Here is a 14,245-nt window from a genome sequence, read left to right on the forward strand (position 1 = left end):
TTGGTTAAGGTTCACATTTTACAAGGGTTCTGCTTGAGACAGGGTTAAGGACCACACTTTGTCTTGTGGTAAAGCTACAATTTATTTTTTCAGTGTGTAATCTTGTTAACTGGGTGAACCAGAAGACAGAGTTTGAATTCCTGACACTCATAAAAAGTTTTAATCCAGTACATGGGAAGCCCCCGAAAAGATGATCACGCATCTTGGGCACATGGAAATTTTGAGATACTGACTGGGGGATGCTCAAGATTCTGTACCCTATCTGAGGATGCCTCAGATCAAGCAGCTGCAATTAATAACCAGGGATGTGGGCATCCTTGTGTTTGATTCAGATGGGTGCTTCTCTTCCCAAAATCAAGTCCCCATTAAAATGTATACTGGAAAATTGAGACCAATTTGACACATGATCTTTGAAGAAGAAGTGGTTCAGTTTTCTCTGCTGAACAGAGTGGCCAAAATACCCCCTGCCAACTGGAAAAACCTGGTCACCAAAGGGAAGTATAGATTATGACATTATTCTACAATTAGACCTGTTTTGTAAAAGTGAGAGTAAATGGTTTGAGTTCCCTTATGTGCAATTTTTCTTTCCTGCTAGAGATTTGAATGGAGTTTACACAGAATTTGGTACTCCTCTTCTCTGTGTCTCTCCTTTCTTGAATATCACTCCTTCAATTTTCTTTTCTCTAAGGAATAAGCCTCAGCTTTGTGGGGCCTGTTCCCCATACCCTACTCAGCCCTCCTCAGGACTACCTCGACATGTGGGACTCCCTGTGGCTCCTACCCCCACCAACACCAACCAGAGCTCCTTAGTCTCTATACTCCAACAGGAGCCAGGGAGGGCTGAGATGGACAGGGCATCTCAGGCTACCAGGATGCCTAGACTCTGCTCCCAACAGGCAGGAGGAGGAGAATTTGGCCCAACCAAGGTACACCTACCCTTCTCACTTTCTGAATTAAAGCAAATTAAGGTGGACTTAGGAAAATTTTCAGATGACCCAGAGAAGTACATAGATGTTCTGCAGGGCCTGGGTAAGTCATTCAAATTAGACTGAAAAGATATTATGCTATTGTTTAATCAAACTCTAACTAGCAATGGAAAAAAGGCTCTAGCAGGGGCTTAAGAGTTTGGGGGCCGGGAGGTTAATCTTCTCCCAAATGCTGGCACTGCCTTCTCAGTATTTCTCTCCCCACTGCTTGTTAAATCTCTCCCCTCAGACTCTCCCTCTCTAGTCTCATCTTGGGAAGGACAATTTTCAGTTATTCTGCCTACTCCAATGGCCATTAAGGCAGTGGGAATTAAGTCATGAATTCATCACAGTCGGCTGAAGCCTGGGACAACTCCTGAGGAAAGTCATAAACCCCCCCATTCTACAGCCTGAAGTTCCAGGAGACAACCCTTTGTACACCTGCGAGCCATTACAGGATCTGCATCTGCTCTTCCAACAAGATCCCCAGGAAAGTAACCACTTATGAATCTAATTTATATCCTGGCATTAGCAGGACTATAACTCTCAACTTTGCTGTCTCTCAAACCCCAATTATTCCTTTCATGGGGGGAGTGGAAAAATAGGAAAACTTGGTGCTGGTATTAGGAAAGTTACTACCTCTATTCAGTTACTATAAGCTATCTCAGGAGTTAATTAATAACATAAAAAGTTTGCTGATTCTGCAAGGGCAGCCCACTCTGAAAAACAGCTTAACTCTTTAGCTGCCATAGCTCTTCAAAGTAAAAGGGCCCTAAATCTGCTAACAAAAGAAAGAGGAAAAGGAAACTTGTCTCTTTCTAGGAAGAAATGCTGCTACTTTGTAAACAAATTAAGTGTTGTTTTAAACAAAGTTAAAGTACTCAGGAATCAATTAAACACAGGGCTAAAAACCTTCCAGAAATAGTATGGTGAAGCTTGCTTATCCACTGGCTGTCCTGACTATATCCTTTCCTAGGCCTGTTTATAACCATTCTATAATTGCTGGCCTCTGGGCTTTTCATCTATAACCTTTTTATCACAATCGTTTCTTCTAGAACCATAGGGTTGCAAATAATCCTGCAACTGAAACTCCGAATGTCCTTGGCTTGTGAGCTCTATCATGGACCTCAGGATCAACCTACACCCCTAAAAGACTCCCCTCTGGAGGAAACCTCAACTTCAGGGCCCCTTCTATGCCCCATTTCAGCAAGAAGTAGCTAAAGAGTGATCTACGCCTGTGTCCCCAACAGAAGTTCGACTTTCCTGTTCAGAAGGGAGGCTGAGGGAATTTATTCTCTTCCCAGGTTCACAATGGGGAGTAAGTTCAAGGGCAAGAACTTCCCAGTGCCATGCCTCCCCCACCTCTCCATCTGGGGATTAGAGGTATTTGTTTAAATTTTTGTGCACATGGGAAAGAATCAAAGATCTATCAGTCCAGCGAAGTTTAAAGGAACTCCTTTCATTGGAAACTTAAAGGGGGAAGGAATTCCCAGATTAAAACTTCCCTTCTTCCATACCCCTTCAGATTCCATATTTGAGTTCCCTTCCACAATCTTGTGGAATATTTTCTCTCATTTCTTTCTCCTTTTTCTCTTTCTCTGTCTAAATAAATCACTTTCTGCAAAAACTCTTTGGGGTCCGATATTTACTTGTGAGTGCACCATGCTCAGCATGGTCCCCTCTCCCATTCTTGGGTGAGTGAGAGACCAAGAGCCTGGAAGAACATCCTCGCAGGGGAGCTGAGTCTCCCCTGCACCCAGGAACCCAGCAAAAGTCCAACCCTTGACACATGGGGATTAATACAAATCAAAGTGAGATTTGGGTGTGGACCACAGAGCCAAATCATATCATTCCACCCTTAACCCCTGAAAATATCATGTCCTCATATTTCAAAACACAAGCATGCCCTTCCAACAGTTGCCCAATTCTTAGCTCAAGGATTAATCCAAAAGTCCAAGCCCAAAATATCATTGGAGACAAGGTAAATCCCTTCTGCCCATGAGCCAGTCAAATCAAACACAAGTGAGTTACTTCCTAGATACAATGAGGGTACAGGCATTGGGTAAATACACCCATTCAAAATGGGAGAAGTTGGTCAAAACAAAGGGGCTACAGGCTCCATACAAATCTGAAATCCAATAAGGCAATCATTAAACCTTAAAGTTCCAAAATGATATTTGACTCTATTTCACATATCCAGGTTACACTGATGCAAGAGGTGGGCACCCACAGTCTTGGGCAGCTCTACCCTTGTCACTTTGTAGGGTACAGCCCACCTCTTGGCTGCTTTCATTGGCTGGCATTGTCTGTGGCTCTTCCAGGCACATGGTGCAAGCTGTTGATGGATCTGTAATTCTGGTCTGCAGGATGATGTCCTTCTTCTCACAGCTCCACAAGGCAGTGCCCCAGTGGGGTCTCTGTATCAGGGCTCCAACCCCACATTTTCCTTCTGTACTGTCCAAGCAGACTTTTTTTCATGAGGGCTACACCCCTGCAGAAAACTTCTGCCTTGACATCCAGGCATTTCCATACATCCTCTGTAATCTAGGTGGAGGTTCCCCAACCTCAATTCTTGACTTTGTTCACCCACAGGTCCTACACCATGGGCCAATGCTTAGGGTTTGCATCCTCTAAAGCAATAGCCTGAGCTATACCTTGGTCCCTTTTAGTCATGGCTGGAGCTGCCACAGCTGGGATGCTGGACACCATGTCCCAGGGCTGCATAAAGCAGGGTGACCCAGGGGTTCTACAAAACTATTTTTCCTCCTAGGATTCCAGGCCTGTGATGGGAGAAGTTTTCTGACATGGCCTGGAGATATTTTCCCCATTGTCTTGGTGATTAACATTCAGCTCCTAGTTACTTATGCAAATTTCTGCAGCAGGCTTTAATTTCTCTTCAGAAAATGAGTTTTTCCTTTCTATTCCATCATCAGGTGGCAAATTTTTGAACTTTTATGTTCTGCTTCCTCTTAAATGTTTTGTTGATTAGAAATTTCTTTCACCAGATACCCTAACTCATCTCTCTCAAATTCAAACTTTTCACAGATATCTAGGGCAGGGGCAAAATGCTGCCAGTCTCTTCACTAAAGCATAACAAATGTCACCATTCCTCCAGTTCCCAATAAATTCCTTATCTGTATCTGTGACCACATCAGCTTGAAATGTATTGTCCATATCACGATTAGCATTTTGGTTGAAGCCATTCAACAAATCCCTAGGAAATTTCAAACTTTTCCACATCTTCCCGTCTTCTGAGCCCTCCAAGTCTCTAGGAAGTTCCAAACTTTCCCACATTTTCCTGTCTTCTTCTGAATCCTCTAAACTGTTCCAATATCTGCCTGTTACCCAGTTCCAAAGTCACTTCCACATTTTCAGATATCTTTATAGCAGCACCCAGTCTCTGCATTATCAATTTACCATATTAGTTCATTCTCACACTGCTATAAACTAATACTGAAGACTGGGTAATTTGTAGAGGTTAACTGATTCACAGGTCCACATGGCTTCAGAGGCCTCAGGAATCTTACAATCCTGATAGAAGTCACCTCTTCACAGGATGACAAGAGAGAATGAGTGCCAAGTGAAAAGGGGATCCCCTTATAAAACTATCAGATCTTGTGAGAACTCACTCACTATCAGGAGAACAGCATGGGGGAAACAATCCATGAATCAACACATGATTCAATTACCTCCACTTAGTCCTGCCCTTGACACATGAGTATTATTACAATTCAAGGTGAAATTTGAGTGGGAACACAGAACAAAGCCATATCACAGGGATTTATGAAGGATTCACTGCTGTGATTCAGACACCTCCCACCAGGCCCCACCTCTAACACTGGAGACCCCATTTCAACAAGATATTTTAAGGGGACAAGCATCCAAACTATATCAACTATCAGTGAAATGTTTTCCAAAGGGAACTTCCAGAATGGTGGAATAAAAATCTCAGTGGACCATCTCATCAGCAACATAACAAATTAATTGATAAAAATTATAAAACAAAAGTAATTTTTAATCTGTGAAATTTTACTTATATTCATTCAAGAAAATCTGTCTTGGCACAAAGTACAGCGAGAGTGCATAGAATTTGAGCCATGACACATATTCTGCCCCTTCTTACTTCATTCCATCCTTAGCTCTGTGTTATGAATCTCTACTATGGGCATTCCACTCATAAGGAAGTGTGGCAAAAAATACAATGACTTGCTCTTTCCAACTCATAGTTGTGGGCTGTGGTTTCATACAAAGATGAGCAAGATGCTTACATTTCTTATACTTCCTAGCCTTGTCCTGCAGAAGTTTCATACCATCTGAGCACTTCTGTTAGCACTGGTGTCCCTTTTCCCATTCAGCACCCCCACAACCATAAAATGAAAATTGTACTCCAGGAATGCAGACCAAGAATACTGGGCCCCAAGTGCCCCTTTCTCAGTTTGCTCATAAACGTAATTTCCATGATAGGAGAGTCAAGTTGAAAGGGGAAGAATTAACTTCCCACCACCAGTGCCCACTTGTAATGTGAAGTAGTTTTCTGGAAAATCTGACCCTCTAACATACCAGCTCTGTTACACTTATGAAGGGATTATACATGAGGAGAAGGCAGATTCCGAGGATAAAGATTTCAACAGATCTGACTGAGGATACTGACTGTATTTGATACCAAACATGAGAAATTCCTTATCTGAGAATATTTTCAAAACAAAATCTTGGTGGAGAGCAAGTAAGAGGAGTTTGGTAGTTCCATAGAGATCATATTCAACTATGAACTAGGAAGATGATGAACATGTGCTAGACTGTGTAATATTAATGAGTAGGAACCCAGGAGCAATCAGGACATAACGTGGACCAACTTAAAAGTATTTATCTAGTCAAACACAGACACATAAACACAAGGTAGTGGCCTCATTGGTTTAAGCACAACCCAGAGTAAACACTACTGAATAATAAGCTACATGGACCCAGTAGCAACTCCTAGAATGTCATGCTTATACATAAGTTCATACTTTTCTCTACAGTTTGAAAGACTCAGGAATGCTCCGTAACTTCTCAGTACTGACTGGAAAGAATAAATAGAAGCGACTAGTTCCTGGAAGAAAATGGGACAAACATAAAAGCTTCTTGAGTTGTGATAGTAGGTTCCAAGCAATTCATATGCCCAATAGGAAAAGGTAAACATCTACTGGCTAAGAAAGCTACAACCTTTGACCAATATGTGACTTATATTGACCCGGAGGTGACCCTGAGGTAACTAAAACTTAAAAAATAAAAACAAGAGAAGAAAATCTGAGCAAAAACATCAGAGGCAGAAAATAGGCAAAATAGACTTTGGAAAAATAACCTATTCAAATGATGAAATTTTAAAACTCACCAAAAGACAAACCCCCCATCACCAATAAAAACAATAAGAAACCATGGGGAGGTGAATGAGAAGTCAGTACCCAGAATTTCAACAGTATATATGTTTTAAAATATCCGGATTTCAAAAACGAATGTTATGATACATGTAGGGAAAAGTAAAAGTGAGACTCACAAATGAGAAAACAAATCAGGCAATAAAAATTACCGTTGAAGATACACAGGTGGTGGAATTAGCACAGATGTCATAACAGCTATTATAAATATGTTCATAGAACTAGTGTAAACCATATTAAAGAAAGAAAGATATAATGACAATGGATTATAAAAGATAGACTCGACAAAGAAATAGAAATTGCAAAAAGAATCAAACAAAATATGAAGTTGAAAAGTAAAAATATGAAAATAGAGTCACAGTGAGAGATTTGAGTAAGAAAAAGAAACAATCACTTAATTTAAAAAAGATCAATAAAAATTATGAAATAATCTTAATTTTCAAAATTTGATGAAAAAAAATCCTTAAATTAGGAAGCTCAATAAACTCAATTAGGATAAACCAAAAGAGATATACACTTAAACGCATCCTAACCAAAAGGTTAAGCTAAAGAGAGAAAGAAAACATTAAGGGTAAAATGATTCATGACATACAAGAGAAACTCCAATAAAATTAACGGCTGCCTTCTCATCAGAAACAATGGAGATGAGAAGGCGATGTAATAACAGAAGCGAAGTGCTAAGTAACACAAACAAAATGACACAAAAACCGTTGATAGAGAAGGTTGTATCTAATAAAACTACGTTCCAAAATGAAGACAAAATCAGTGCATTCCCAGAAAAACAAAAACTGATGGAACTGATTGCTAGCAGACCTGCTTCATAAGAAAAATAAAGGGCATTTTTAAGCTGAAGGCAAGTGATAGCACATATTAATCTGAATACACATTTTAAAAAGTGTTGTTAAAAACAACCTAGCAGACAATTTAAAAAGACAGTTAGGCAGATCACGAGATCAAGAGATCGAGACCATCCTGGCCAACATGGTGAAACTCCGTCTCTACTAAAAATGCAAAAAAATTAGCCAGGCATGGTGGCATGCACCTGCGGTCCCAACTACTTGGGAGGCTGAGGCGGAAGAATCGCTTGAATCTGGGAGAGCAAGACTCCATCTCAAAATAAATAAATAAATAAATAAATAAAAAGACAGTATACTTGTATATTTATTCTCCTTTCTTAAATAAATTAAAAAAGCAATTGCATAAACAATATATTTAAGGGTATTTGCACTATAACATACAGACATACAATGTATTAAGAATATATAATATATATCCTAAAACATATACAAATATAATATAATTGACAATAACAGCATAATAAAGGTGGATGGGTACAAAGCTGTAATTGAATAAGCAAATAAATTACCAGATGGTAGCTTAAATTCACAGGAAGAATACAAGTGAAAGTTAACAAAAATGTTAATATAATAAACTATATTTTCTCTACTGTTTTCTTTCAATTTCTCTAAGAGAAATAAAGCTATAAGGTAATATTCATAAGAATTTGTTACTGGGTTTGGAAAATATATATACTTAACATGTATAGCAATAATAGAACAATGGGTGTAAATGGAGCTATAAGAAAGGAAAATTTATATATTATAATAAACTTAGGTCAGCGTTAATGAATCAAATAAGCAGAAATACATTCTGATAAGTTAAGATGTATAATATAAGCTGTAATGCAACCATAAGAAAACAACTCCAAATTAAAAAGGGAAACCAAATTTCATACTTAATTACATCTACTTTATTGAAAGGAAGATAAAGTGATTCAAACTGAAGAAAAATGAGGTGAATATTATTCAAAATAAGGCAAAATTATTTTAAATAAAGAAAAATGATAGGAAGAAAATTCCAGAAAAAGAAGGATGAAGCAGCAGCAGCAGCAGCAGCAGGAGGAGGAGGAGGAGGAGATAATGAATGAAAAATTAAAAATGAGAGAGGAAGAAAATTCCAGGAAAAGAAGAAAGAGAAGGATGAAGGAGAAGGAAGAAGAAGGAAGAGGAGGACAGGAAGAGGGAAAGGGAGGTGGGAGAAGGGAAATGAGAGGAAGGAAGGAAGGGAGAGAGGGAGGGAGGGAGGGAGGGAAGGGGAGAGAGAGCAGAGGAGGAGGAAAAAGAGGAGGAAAAGGAAGAAAAGATAGAGGAGAAAGAGGAGGAAGGAGGGTAAAGAAAAACCCTTTCAATCTAGAACACTATGTCCAGTGAAAATAGCTTTCGTGAACGAAGATAAAATAAAAAAGGTTTTGGGGTTCGTTGTTGTTTTTGAGACAGAATATCGCTCTATTGCCTCTATTGCCCTGGATGGAGTGCAGTGGTTCAATCTTGTGCAACCTCTGCCTCCCGGGTTCAAGGGATTCTCTCACCTCAGCCTCCCGAGTAGCTGGAACTACAGGTGTGCAATACCATGCCAGGCTAATTTTTGTATTATTTAGGAGAGATAGGGTTTCACCATGTTGGCCAGGTTGGTCTTGAACTCCTAATCTCAAGTGATTTGCCCACCTTGGCCTCCCAAAGTACTGAGATTATAGGCATGAGCCACCATGCCTGGCCAAGAAGTTTTGAGATAAAAATGAAACTAGGAAATTCATCCAAAATAGTCATATGACCAGATGGCAACCTGAAATTTTAAGAATGAAAAATACAGAAATGTACAACATGCAAGAAAATACATTTCTTTATCTTAGACTCCTACAAGTGAAATTCTTAGAGTGTATTAACAGATCATTATCACTAGATGCTATTAATTTGTCCTCCAAAATGACCCTAACATTTTATACTTTATGAAAAAATGTGTATATTTCCCCAGCTGCTTGCTTAAAATTATTTTTTATTTTCTGTAAAAATGTTTTTTATTTGATTGGTATGAACAAGTCTGTTTGTTTTGTGTTTCTTGATTGCAGAGGATATTGAAGACCTTTTCTTAAGTGCATTTGTGGTTATGGTATATTCCTGTATGCACTGCTTATTGTTATCCTTGGATTTTATATATATTTGGATGAATAAGGTTTTCTCATAGATTTGTAGATACCATGTAAATATTGTAGATATTATTTGTGTTTCATATGAGAAGCAGACAGTTTTTACTCTATTATTGGCTTACATTGTCTATATTTACGATATCTTCTGTCATTATGGTGTTTTTAATTTTTTACTAAAAGCAAACTCAGGATTTTTAAAAGTAATTTTAGCTTATCTGTGCAAATTAAATAAGAGATATTTCCCTTTTACATCAAAATTTATACAGTCATATGCCAGATGAAGAGCTAATCACCTTAATATTTACACACCTTCAATAATGTAAAATTATGAGAATAGTTCTGTGAAGTAAAGTGTTAACTCAGTTGCCTTGGGGCATTTAAACCCTACATATCATAAAGAAAGGATTGATCCTTGACCAATTCCTGTAAGAATAATTCCTAGCACTTGGGAAATCCTATTTGATAAAAGTATCTTTATATACCTCAGACCTTGGGCTATAACAGGTAGCTTATATGAATAATTTGATTTATGGTGGGTGCTTGGGCCTCAAAAGATAGTTTATGCTAATAATGTGGTTTATCCTGGGAGCAGTAGGACACATTCTATCAACTTGACCTCTGGAGAGGCTGTGGACATGGTGACTAAGATCAGCCATAGTGTCACTTCAAGACTAAGTGACAAGCCTTTCACAAAAATCCTAGACACAGAAGCTCAGGTGAATTTCTCTGGTTGGCAATACTCCATTTGTATTGCCACATATATTGTGAGAATTAATCACCATCTGTATGACTCCTCTGATAGAGAAAAACTGGAAGCTTGCTCATATTATCTCTTGGACTTCTTTTTATGTGTTATATATTTTTGCTGACTTTCATCTGTAACCATTCACTGTAATGTGTCATAACCATGAAAAATAACAGCTTTTATGTTGTCTATGAGTCCTTACAGCAAACCATTGACTGTAAGTGTGGTCTTGGGGACACTCAGTCGCAAGACCATTCACCATAATAAAAATAAAATTACTTATTTAGATTATGAAATAATGGTCACTTTATTAATAATATAAATTCATATTAAAATGTATTACTAGATTGAAAAAAATTTTTTAAATTTGTTTGTAGGAGAAATGTAAATTGGTCAAACCCCTTTCTGCAAGTTTAACAAAAAGATAAAAATATCAGTGAATCTGAATATAGATCAATAGAAAATGTATTTTAAAGAATAAAATGAATAAAAAGTAACAGAAACTTACAAACTTGTGAAAGAACAAGTGTAACTATACACATGTTATAAGAGTATATAGAAGGAGAGAAGAAAGATGAAAAGAAGACATATTATTTGGTAAAATAATGGCCAAAGCTTCCTTAATGTGATAGAATACATTAATCTATATATCTGTGAAGTTTAGCAAAACCCAAGTAGAAAAGACACAAAGAGATTCACATCTAGCTATATCATAGTCAAAGTATGGAAAGATAAACAGAAAATACAGAAAGTAGCAAGTATGAAACAACTGAACTTGGATGTGGAAGCGGCAATATGATTAACAGCTGACTTTTCTCCAGGAACAGTGAGACTAAAAAGTAGCAGAATTATATATTCAAGTGCTAGAGGAAACAAAACAAAAATAAGCAAAGGTCAAACCAGAGTTGTATATTTGGGAAAATAATTCAAAGATAAAGAAAAAATAATGGCATCCCCAGACAAACAAATACATAAGTTGTTACTAGCAAACTTCCTTATAAAAAAATACTATAATCCCAGTGCTTTGAGAGATTGAGACATGAGAATCATGTGAGGCTAGGACCTTAAGACCAGCCTGGTCAAAATAGAAAGACCCCATAATTACAAAAATAAAAATAAAAAAATAAATTAGCTGGGCATGATGGTGTTTACGTGTTGTCACAGTTACTGGGTAGGCTGAAGTGGAGGATCACCAGGATTTCAAGGCTGCAGTGAGTCGTGGTGGCACCACTGAACTCCAGCTGTGTGACAGAACAAGCCTCTGTCTCAAAATTAAAAAAAAAAAAATACTAAAAGGTGTTTTTTAAACTGAAAAGAACTAATGTCAAAGTTAACTATGATCTACAGGAAAAAAAATAAGAAATCTTGTGGGTAAATATAAAAATTCTTATCAATATATGTCCTCTCATTTATAATCTTAGCTTTTTAAAAGGACAAGATCATATAAAGATTAATTGTAACTATTTTTGTTTTTAACTTAGGTTAAAGTTTTATAACACAGAAAGATTTTTTAATATAGATACACAGTGTCTATAATTTACCAGAAATATTAGTACATGAGCATATATAGTATTAAAATAAAATGCATACTATAATCTGTATTTCCAGGAACAGCACCCTTTTGGTAGCCTGATGTAGGAGAATTGCTTAAGCCCAGGAGTTCAAGACCAATCTGGGCAATATCACAAGACACCTCTCTACACACACATACACACACAAAATAGCCAGGCATGGTGGCATGCACCTGTAGTCCCAGCTACTCAGGAGGCTGAGGAAGGAGGATAACTTGAGCCCTGGATTTGGAGGTGGCAGTGAGCTATGATTGGGCTTCATCCTGCACTTCATCCTGAGTGATAGAGCAAGATGTTGTCTCAAAAAAATGTAGATTAGCCAAAGACTTTAGAGTACAATTGTTTATTATTAAGCACAGAGTATGTACTAATGTTTTCTTAAGAGAATGAAGATTTCAAATAAAGAAACTTGCTAAGACAAGGATGACAGAAGGAATTTATGCTTTCACTGAAATAGAGAAATGTCATGAATGTCAGCCTCCCAAATAGCTGGGTTTATGGGCAAGCGCCACCACACCTGGCTAATTTTGTACTTTTAGTAAAGACAGGGTTTATTCATGTTGGTCAGGGTGGTCTTGAACTCCTGACCTCAGGTGATCCACCCACCTCGGCCTCCCAAAGTGCTGGGATTACAGGTGTGAGCCACTATGCTCAGCCTTGAAACTTGTGTTTAAAATGAAAGCAGAGCATAAAAGTTTGGGAATTTTGCATCCTGACCACATGGTAGAAAAGAAAAAACTACTTTATGAGGAGGAATTCAAGCTAACTTCATAAATTTGCATAAGTAAAGATAAGCCAAATGTTAATCATAAAGACAATGGGCAAGGTGTCACCAGGGCATGCCAGAGATCTTAAAGGCAGGTCATCCCATCACAAGCCCAGAGGCCTAGAAGGATAAAATGGTATTATGGGTGGGACCCAGGGCCCTGCTGATGTGTCTAGCCTTGGGACTTGGTGTCCTGCATCCTAGCTACTCCAGCTGCAGCCATGGATAAAAGATGCTTAAGTACAGCTCAGGGCATTGCTTCATAGGGTCCAAGCCACATGCCTCGGTGGCTTCCACATGGTGTATGGCCTACCGATGCATAGAATATAAGAGTCGAACTTTAGAAACCTCCGCCTAGATTTCACTGGATGTATGAAAACACCTTGATGTCCAAGCAGAAGTTTGCTGCATGGGCAGAACCTCTTCTAGGGCAATGCAGAAGGGAAGTGTGGGGTTGAAGCCCCCATGCAGAGTCCCCACTGGGTTACTAACTAGTGGAGCTATGAGAAGAGGGCTACCATACTCCAGACCCCAGAAAGTTAGATCCATTGACAGCTTGCACCATGTGCCTGGAAAAGTCACAGGCACTCAATGCCAGCCTGTGAAAGCATCAGCAGGGCCTGTACCTTGCAAAGCCATAGGGGAAGAGCTGCCCAAGGCTGTAGGAGTCCACCCTTTGTATCAGCACATCCTGGATGTGAGACATGGAGTCAAAGACGTTCATTTTGGAGCTTTAATGACTACTTGGCTAGGTTTTGGACTTACATGGGGCCTGTGGCCCCTTTGTTTTGACCAATTTCTCTCATTTGGAATGGAAATATTTACCCAACTTCTGTACTCACATTTTATCTTAGAACTAACTTGCTTTTGATTTTACAGGCTCATAGGTGGAAGGGACTTGTCTTGTTTGAGATGAAACTTTGGACTATGGATTTTTGAGTTAATGCTGGAATGAGTTAAGACTTTGTGGAAGTGTTGGGAAGGAATGGTTAGTTTTAAAATGTGAAAAGGACATGAGATTTGTTAGGGGCCAGGGGTGGAATGATATGGTTTAGTGCTATGTCCTCACCCAAATCTCATCTCGAATTGTAATCCCCATGTGTTGAAGGAGGAACCTTATGCAAGGTGATTGTATCATGGGGGTGGTTCCTCCCATGCTGTTCTCATGATAGTGAATGAGTTCTCACAATAGCTGATGGTTTTATAGTATAGTATTCTTTGTTCTCTCTCTCCTGCTACCATGTAAGATGTGCCTTGCTTTCCTTTCACTTTCTACCAGGATTGTAAGTTTCCTGAGGCCTCCTCAGCCATCCAGAGCTATGAGTCAAAACTTTTTCTTTAAATTACCCAGTCTCAGGTAGTATCTTTATAGCAGTGAGAACAGACTAATACACTAATAGGAATCTACTCTTTGCATGTGAACAGTGTATGTCATAAAGTTCATGTTCTTTACAAATGATACATTGTTGAGGAACTGAATTAAGGAGTTCCTCAACAATGTACCATTTGTAAAGAACATTAACTTTAACTCTTTAACATTTTCTCCCTATTGCAGTTCTTCAACTGCAATAGGGAGAACAGACAAATAATTAAGCATGAGGGTATAGGAGAGTTGGAAAGTTCATAAAGTGAAAATCATCTTTATTGGAGTAATTTATACAGATGATGTTTTCTGTGATATAGATAATAAGGTAGGAAAATATTATTCTGATAAAGTTCTCCTGTGTTTAGGAAATTGCAGAGTTATGAGACCAGTGAATTAGTTATCAATTTTCAAGTTAGAGGTGGTGCTGTTAGTTTT

The sequence above is a fragment of the Aotus nancymaae genome, unplaced genomic scaffold (assembly GCF_030222135.1).
Source record: "Aotus nancymaae isolate 86718 unplaced genomic scaffold, 86718_ANA_hifiasm-v0.15.2.pri h1tg000033l, whole genome shotgun sequence".
In the NCBI taxonomy this organism is placed as follows: domain Eukaryota; kingdom Metazoa; phylum Chordata; class Mammalia; order Primates; family Aotidae; genus Aotus; species Aotus nancymaae.